Source organism: Solanum pennellii, chromosome 5 (genome assembly GCF_001406875.1).
Source record: "Solanum pennellii chromosome 5, SPENNV200".
NCBI classification, from domain to species: domain Eukaryota; kingdom Viridiplantae; phylum Streptophyta; class Magnoliopsida; order Solanales; family Solanaceae; genus Solanum; species Solanum pennellii.
The window spans coordinates 31,793,423-31,799,151 of record NC_028641.1 but is presented as its reverse complement, the minus strand read 5'-3'; the positions used below and the strand labels follow the sequence as shown (position 1 = coordinate 31,799,151).

At 32.5% G+C, this 5,729-nt stretch overlaps 1 long non-coding RNA gene across 1 annotated transcript; it reads right to left on the bottom strand.

Annotated features, from left to right (window-relative positions):
• Positions 1–1,999: 1,999 nt before the first annotated feature.
• LOC114077244 lies at positions 2,000–3,928 on the bottom strand. Its single transcript, XR_003578296.1, has 3 exons — positions 3,821–3,928; positions 3,331–3,395; positions 2,000–2,133 (listed from the first exon to the last, which is right to left on the bottom strand). It is a non-coding gene; the product is annotated as an uncharacterized LOC114077244 (long non-coding RNA).
• Between the last annotated feature and the right edge of the window lie 1,801 nt (positions 3,929–5,729).

Sequence of the window (5,729 nt, the reverse complement as noted above, 5' to 3'; positions counted from 1 at the left end):
CAAATTGAAAGTGATATCCACCCAAAATAACATCTTCATAATTTAGGCAAATCTTTGCCTAAATTGTCAATGGACATGCCATGCTTATTTATCTGACACGGGTACATGGGACCTTTTTGTATTTAATGATACCTTTTTCATTCTCTAGAGGTGTATCCATATATTAGTCTTCCACTTCGTCTATGAAGAAGAACTGAAGGATCACATTAAAGTTTGGTGCTTGGGAACTGAAGACGATGCTTCAACCTTATAGTTATTTGTAAGAACACTCTAAAATAAGTATTTAAGAATTATACCACCCTCTAGAATACTAAATCTTTCTAGGATACATGATCAACAATATTTAATTCACGCACAAAGTTTTGATAATGTGTTAGAAATAGAAAATATTGTACAGTTGTTTTTGCGAAATGAAAATTTCAATCCTCACCTTGTGAATCTCATCATCAAGCAACTTCATTCATTACAATTGACGCTATTAATATTGAGGCAACGCGACCATGAAGTGTCATAACATGTCCAACTACCACCATTGAAGGTGTTCCAATTATAATGATCGTCTCACATGTTTTTCTCTTATGGAGTCTTACAATTCAGCACGTAATATATCAAGATCAATATTTAACACCAATTTGGCAGTATGATGGGAATCTTCATTATCTTTTATTTATGATGGGTAAAATCCATGTTGCTCGGACTCTTCAAAACTGTTATTGGGTGTGTGTCCGATTCTTCAAAAGTAGTACATTTTTGGAGGATCCAACAAAGATAACAACAACATTTTTGGAGACTTCAAGACTTTTCTTAGAGTAGATTTAAACAGAAAATTCAATAATTCTGACCACACACAGATGAAAAATGGGGAAGCATCACACTCTAGTAAAGCTGACTATGTAAATACGGATTAAAGGAATGAGAATCAATTATCATAGAGGAGAAAGTTGGGGCTTCTGTAAATATATATATTATATATATAAGCAATTCGTATAATGACTTCTTAATTTTATCCTCTGTTAAGTTCCTAATTGGTGTGTAGCAAGTAAGAACCATACTACCCAAAGGAAAAATTTGGGAGTCCAAACATATTGAATGAAGCAATAAGAGTCAACATTATAGGAACTTATAATCTCATGATAATATTGTTAACTATGACCTAACTTAAGGCTTTATTACCAAGAGATAGTTCTTCCACTTCATATGAACACACAAAAATGAACTCCATTAATATCAATAGAAAAATTAAAAACGAAATGTGATCAAATAACTAATCAACATGAGTAAAAAGAAAAGAACAATATTTATTAGAAAATAATAACGTTTGAAGAGTTCGAGCAACATAGTATTATTATTTACTCACTGATAGAGACGCCATGATCAAGATGAAAGAGAATTTTTCAAATTCGAGTTGAGTGAAAGAAATTTAGGAGGCAAGTTCCCTAACTACATGAAACTAAAGAGAAGAGAGTTTAGTCTCTGCCTCAAATTAGTTAGTAACAAACCCATAATTCATGAAAAATACATAATGCATGTAGTAATCTGGAACAATTGTTAGCGTACATATAGAAGTTCTATTGCATAATATTTGCGAAAGAATGTAACTTTATAGATTTCCATTCATGATAACGTTCCTTTGGAATGATTGCACAATATATCAAAATATTCTGAAAAATCACCCAAGAGTATCATAAAACTAATATTAGTTGTCTTAGGCATATTATCAAACATTTACAGTGTGAAATTTCATGAGTACTGAGAGTCATTTTCTTTCTATGATAATGTTATTCACTTTGTGTATGCTCTCCTTCATGAGCAAGAATATATAACTGAATTGGATATAAAACACAAAAGCAGTATCTATTAATGTGGGAATCCCAAGTCTCAGCAACTACAAAATGCATAATAAAGACAATAAAGGTAAACACAAATCGGGCAAAAGAACAATTACGAGCAAAAATATATAAATGGAATGCAGATAACAATATGGTCAGCTAACCTTCCTAAGGAGATAACGAAGAAGTGCTGATTGTAAGAGCTCCAGTAGTATATGATTGATGAAGGAGTTTTTGTTTTTTTGACTCAGCCCTTTTTTCTCTTTAGCTCGGATAAAAATAATTGCTTTCTCTCCGGTGACATCTGTGCATATCTCATACGACGACGAAAATTTCTGTCAGAAGTTGTTTCTTAGGTAGATACATTATCTATATTTTCTTCAATTCCTGTTTCGAGTAGTTCATGATTTGTTAAACTAATTAATAACTTAATGTAATCTGGAAAAAATATATAGATAAATGTGTTACAACCATTGGGGAAAAATGACATACATTTGAGAAATATTAATGTAGCATTCACGAAAATAAAAATTAGAATGAAAATAAGACAAACAAGAACAATTTGTTTAACTAATCACATTAATTTTGCGGAGTCAAAATGTTAAGCTAATTGTATGTTGATCCAATTCCTACATATAAAAACATATTTCAAATGAGCTTGACAATGGCTTTATTATTAGCAAAGTGTTTTCCTGCTAACAGAAGAAAGTAAGCCTACCTTATGAAGGTTGAGAAACTGCAAGCTTGCTAAACAAAAGAAGTCATAGGAAACATATGATATGTTGCGAAAGAAAACGGAAGAAGTAGACACTTAGCTCACAAAATTCTATCAATCCATTCAGTTGTTTTTTGACATTAAACAAAAAGATGTCATATGAAACATAGGAAATGTTGCGAATGAAAACGGAAGAAGTTCAAATCTGGTTAAGACGAAGGTTCTAGTCCACTACATTCTACCAAGAGGTAATCCAACAGAAGAACTACACACCTAACTTGCAAAATTCTATCAGTCGATTCATTTGTTTTTTGACATTTTCCTTTGTAGAATACATTCATTTGTCTTTTAAAGTAATAAAATTATTATGGCTAGTTCTCTGTCTTTATCTATATTTGGCTGGATTGTTGGATAATTCGTCGAGAGCTTGAAGTACACAACAAATATCAAAAGGATCCAGTATTTTGCTGGACTGGAAAAAAGGGAAAAGACATTCTTTTCGCAACAATCAAACAACAAAGGACACACAAATTGAAACCAAGGAAGTGCTATGTATTAATGGGCAGGAAAATATTCAGAAGGGTTGGTAGTTCTTATGTAACGGGGCAGAGTAAGATGTAGGAAAGAATGCAGTACAATTCTTTCCTACTGAAATTTGTAAAAATCTTAAAATCTTATATTCCATTTTCCCTTTTCATGTTCCTGTTAAGGGGTTTTAGGAAATAATGATGTGAAGAAATTATATATACAACCAAACATACAGAAGAATGAAACAGGACGACTTACGCTGTTGATAAAGGTTGTACTTCCTGGTATGGTATCTGAGGTAGACAAACCTGACTGTGGAACGCCTGGAAAAAGTAAAGTAACTTCAAGATAAGAAACAAATTATTCTTAAAACTTAAATTGAAGGACATGCAGATGCTGCTCAGTTGGTGGAAGCGTTGTGTTTGTGCGACTATTATGCAAACACCTCTTACCCTTTCTTCATTTTCTTCTTCTTCTCCCTAAAACCCTAACCACAAATCTTTAAACAAATGTTTTCTTCAAACTTAAAATCTATAGGAACCCATGCCTTACACTAATGTTATTCAAAATTGGCCCAAGGTGAGACTTAAAGCCAACCAATTTCTGTCCACTATGTCCAGCTTTCTACAATTTTTTCTCAAATCATTTTCACTTTGAAATAAAACCTCTAGTTTACCGGTCGACAGAATCTGTATTACCTAGACAACATAGGAAGAAAAATTGGAAAAAAGGGAGAAAGAAAACTTACTATAGCTAATGAATGCACCAACAACGAAGAGAAATTTGAGGAGAAGCGGAGATTAATGGAGATGACTATGCCAGATTATTGATCAAAGCAGTCTCAGAGTAATTGTGGAGGAGAAATCGATGTAAACAATGAAAGAGCAGCAAACATACAGAGTAATAACAAAATTACCCACGTATCCTTGTTCATCCTCTAAAAATCACCTCAATTTAATGACAAAATTACATAATCATCCTTTTTAAGTAAAGTAAAATATATATACAATAAAACAAAGACATGTAGGGACCCCGAAACAAAAACACGTGGGAACCTAAAAGAATACTGGTTTATAAGGTGGGCCTAACATAGTACAACTTAAATTACTTTAGGAACAACCTTTGGAAGCTGTGTTAGTCCTTCACAACTCCCTCTTCTAAATAAGGGGATATATACATACATNTATATATATATATATATATATATATATATATACTAGATAGGCCAAGGCCAGTGCTTTGCATGGCCCAACATGGTTATAATCAAAGTGGGAGATGAAATGTTCTACATTAAAAATAAATATGTGCCACAATTAAAACAATAGCTCTGAAATCAAGCCTTCAACATCAAAATCCACCTAAAGTAAAAAGCCACCAGAAATGTCATAAAATCAATAAAAAAAACACTATCCACCTGCATAAAAATTAAAATATCTACTGTAGCGATATGAAAATATCTTAGTGGTAACTCTTCAACTGAAGATATTCTATTCAGCCTAAAATAAAGACAAGTGTTCCTGTGATGGAACTACATCACCTGTGATCATCTTGTGTCAACATCATACCTGCACCAAGTATTGTTTCCGTCGAGGCTCTATCTTACTAATCATGAATAACGTGCCTCTTACAATTCATAAGTAATTTTATAGTATATTCTTGCAATTAGAATGTTTATAATTTTCCTGAAAACAAAAACAAATTTGTAGATTAAGTTCATGTTAGTCACAAAGGATATTATATTGTTTTCTTCAATCAATAAAATAAAGATAATTATATCGAACAATTCGTTATGCACAACCACAATAGAAAATCAGGTCGTATATTTTTCTACGAGAAAAAATGACAATACAATCTCTCAGGGATTGTCTTTTAGTATAAGAAAATAAAACACCTAGACTTATGTGTAATTGAGCTAAAAGTTCACTTCCATGTGTTCCCTTTTAATGTAGTTATAACGATCAAACACAAACATTGTGTTTCCCCTGCTACTCCACCAAAAATTCCTAATCAAAATTGAAATTTGTTGAAAATTACTAACACTTGTAGAACCATAAGTTACTTCACATACCTCCATGATTAGCATCCGGTCTATGACACATCCCTTCCCAACTTCTAGCAAATGCATATTTCTCTAACTCATTAACCCTTTATTGAGTGAGACCATCAATTTTTCTATTGCATTCACGATATTAGAAAGTATGACACAAATATGTTACGTAGTTAATTAATCTCATATTCGTCACTTCTTCAAATATGGCTAATCATCATTCAATAGAAGTTTTATCTAGAAGGTCATTTAAAGGAAAGCGGATAAGTCAATCATGGATGATTTAAAAATGAGCAAGACATGGGTGTATTTAGGTTGAATACAAAATGTTTTCCTGGAAAACGAGTAGATATTTGACTTATTTTATCATGTTTAGTTGGTGAGTATGTGTTTGGTTTTAGAATAAAAAACTTTATGAGAAATATCCTTTATTTATTACTAAAGTAAAAAAAAAATTGAAGTTGAATTTTTTTAAAAAAAACAAACTAAAATTGTGTGTGTGTGTGTGTCTGTGTCTGTGTGTATCTGTGTGTGCGTGCGTGCGTGCATGCGTGCATGCGCGCGCGTGCGTGCGTGCGTGCGTGCGTGCGTGCGTGCGTGCATGCATGCG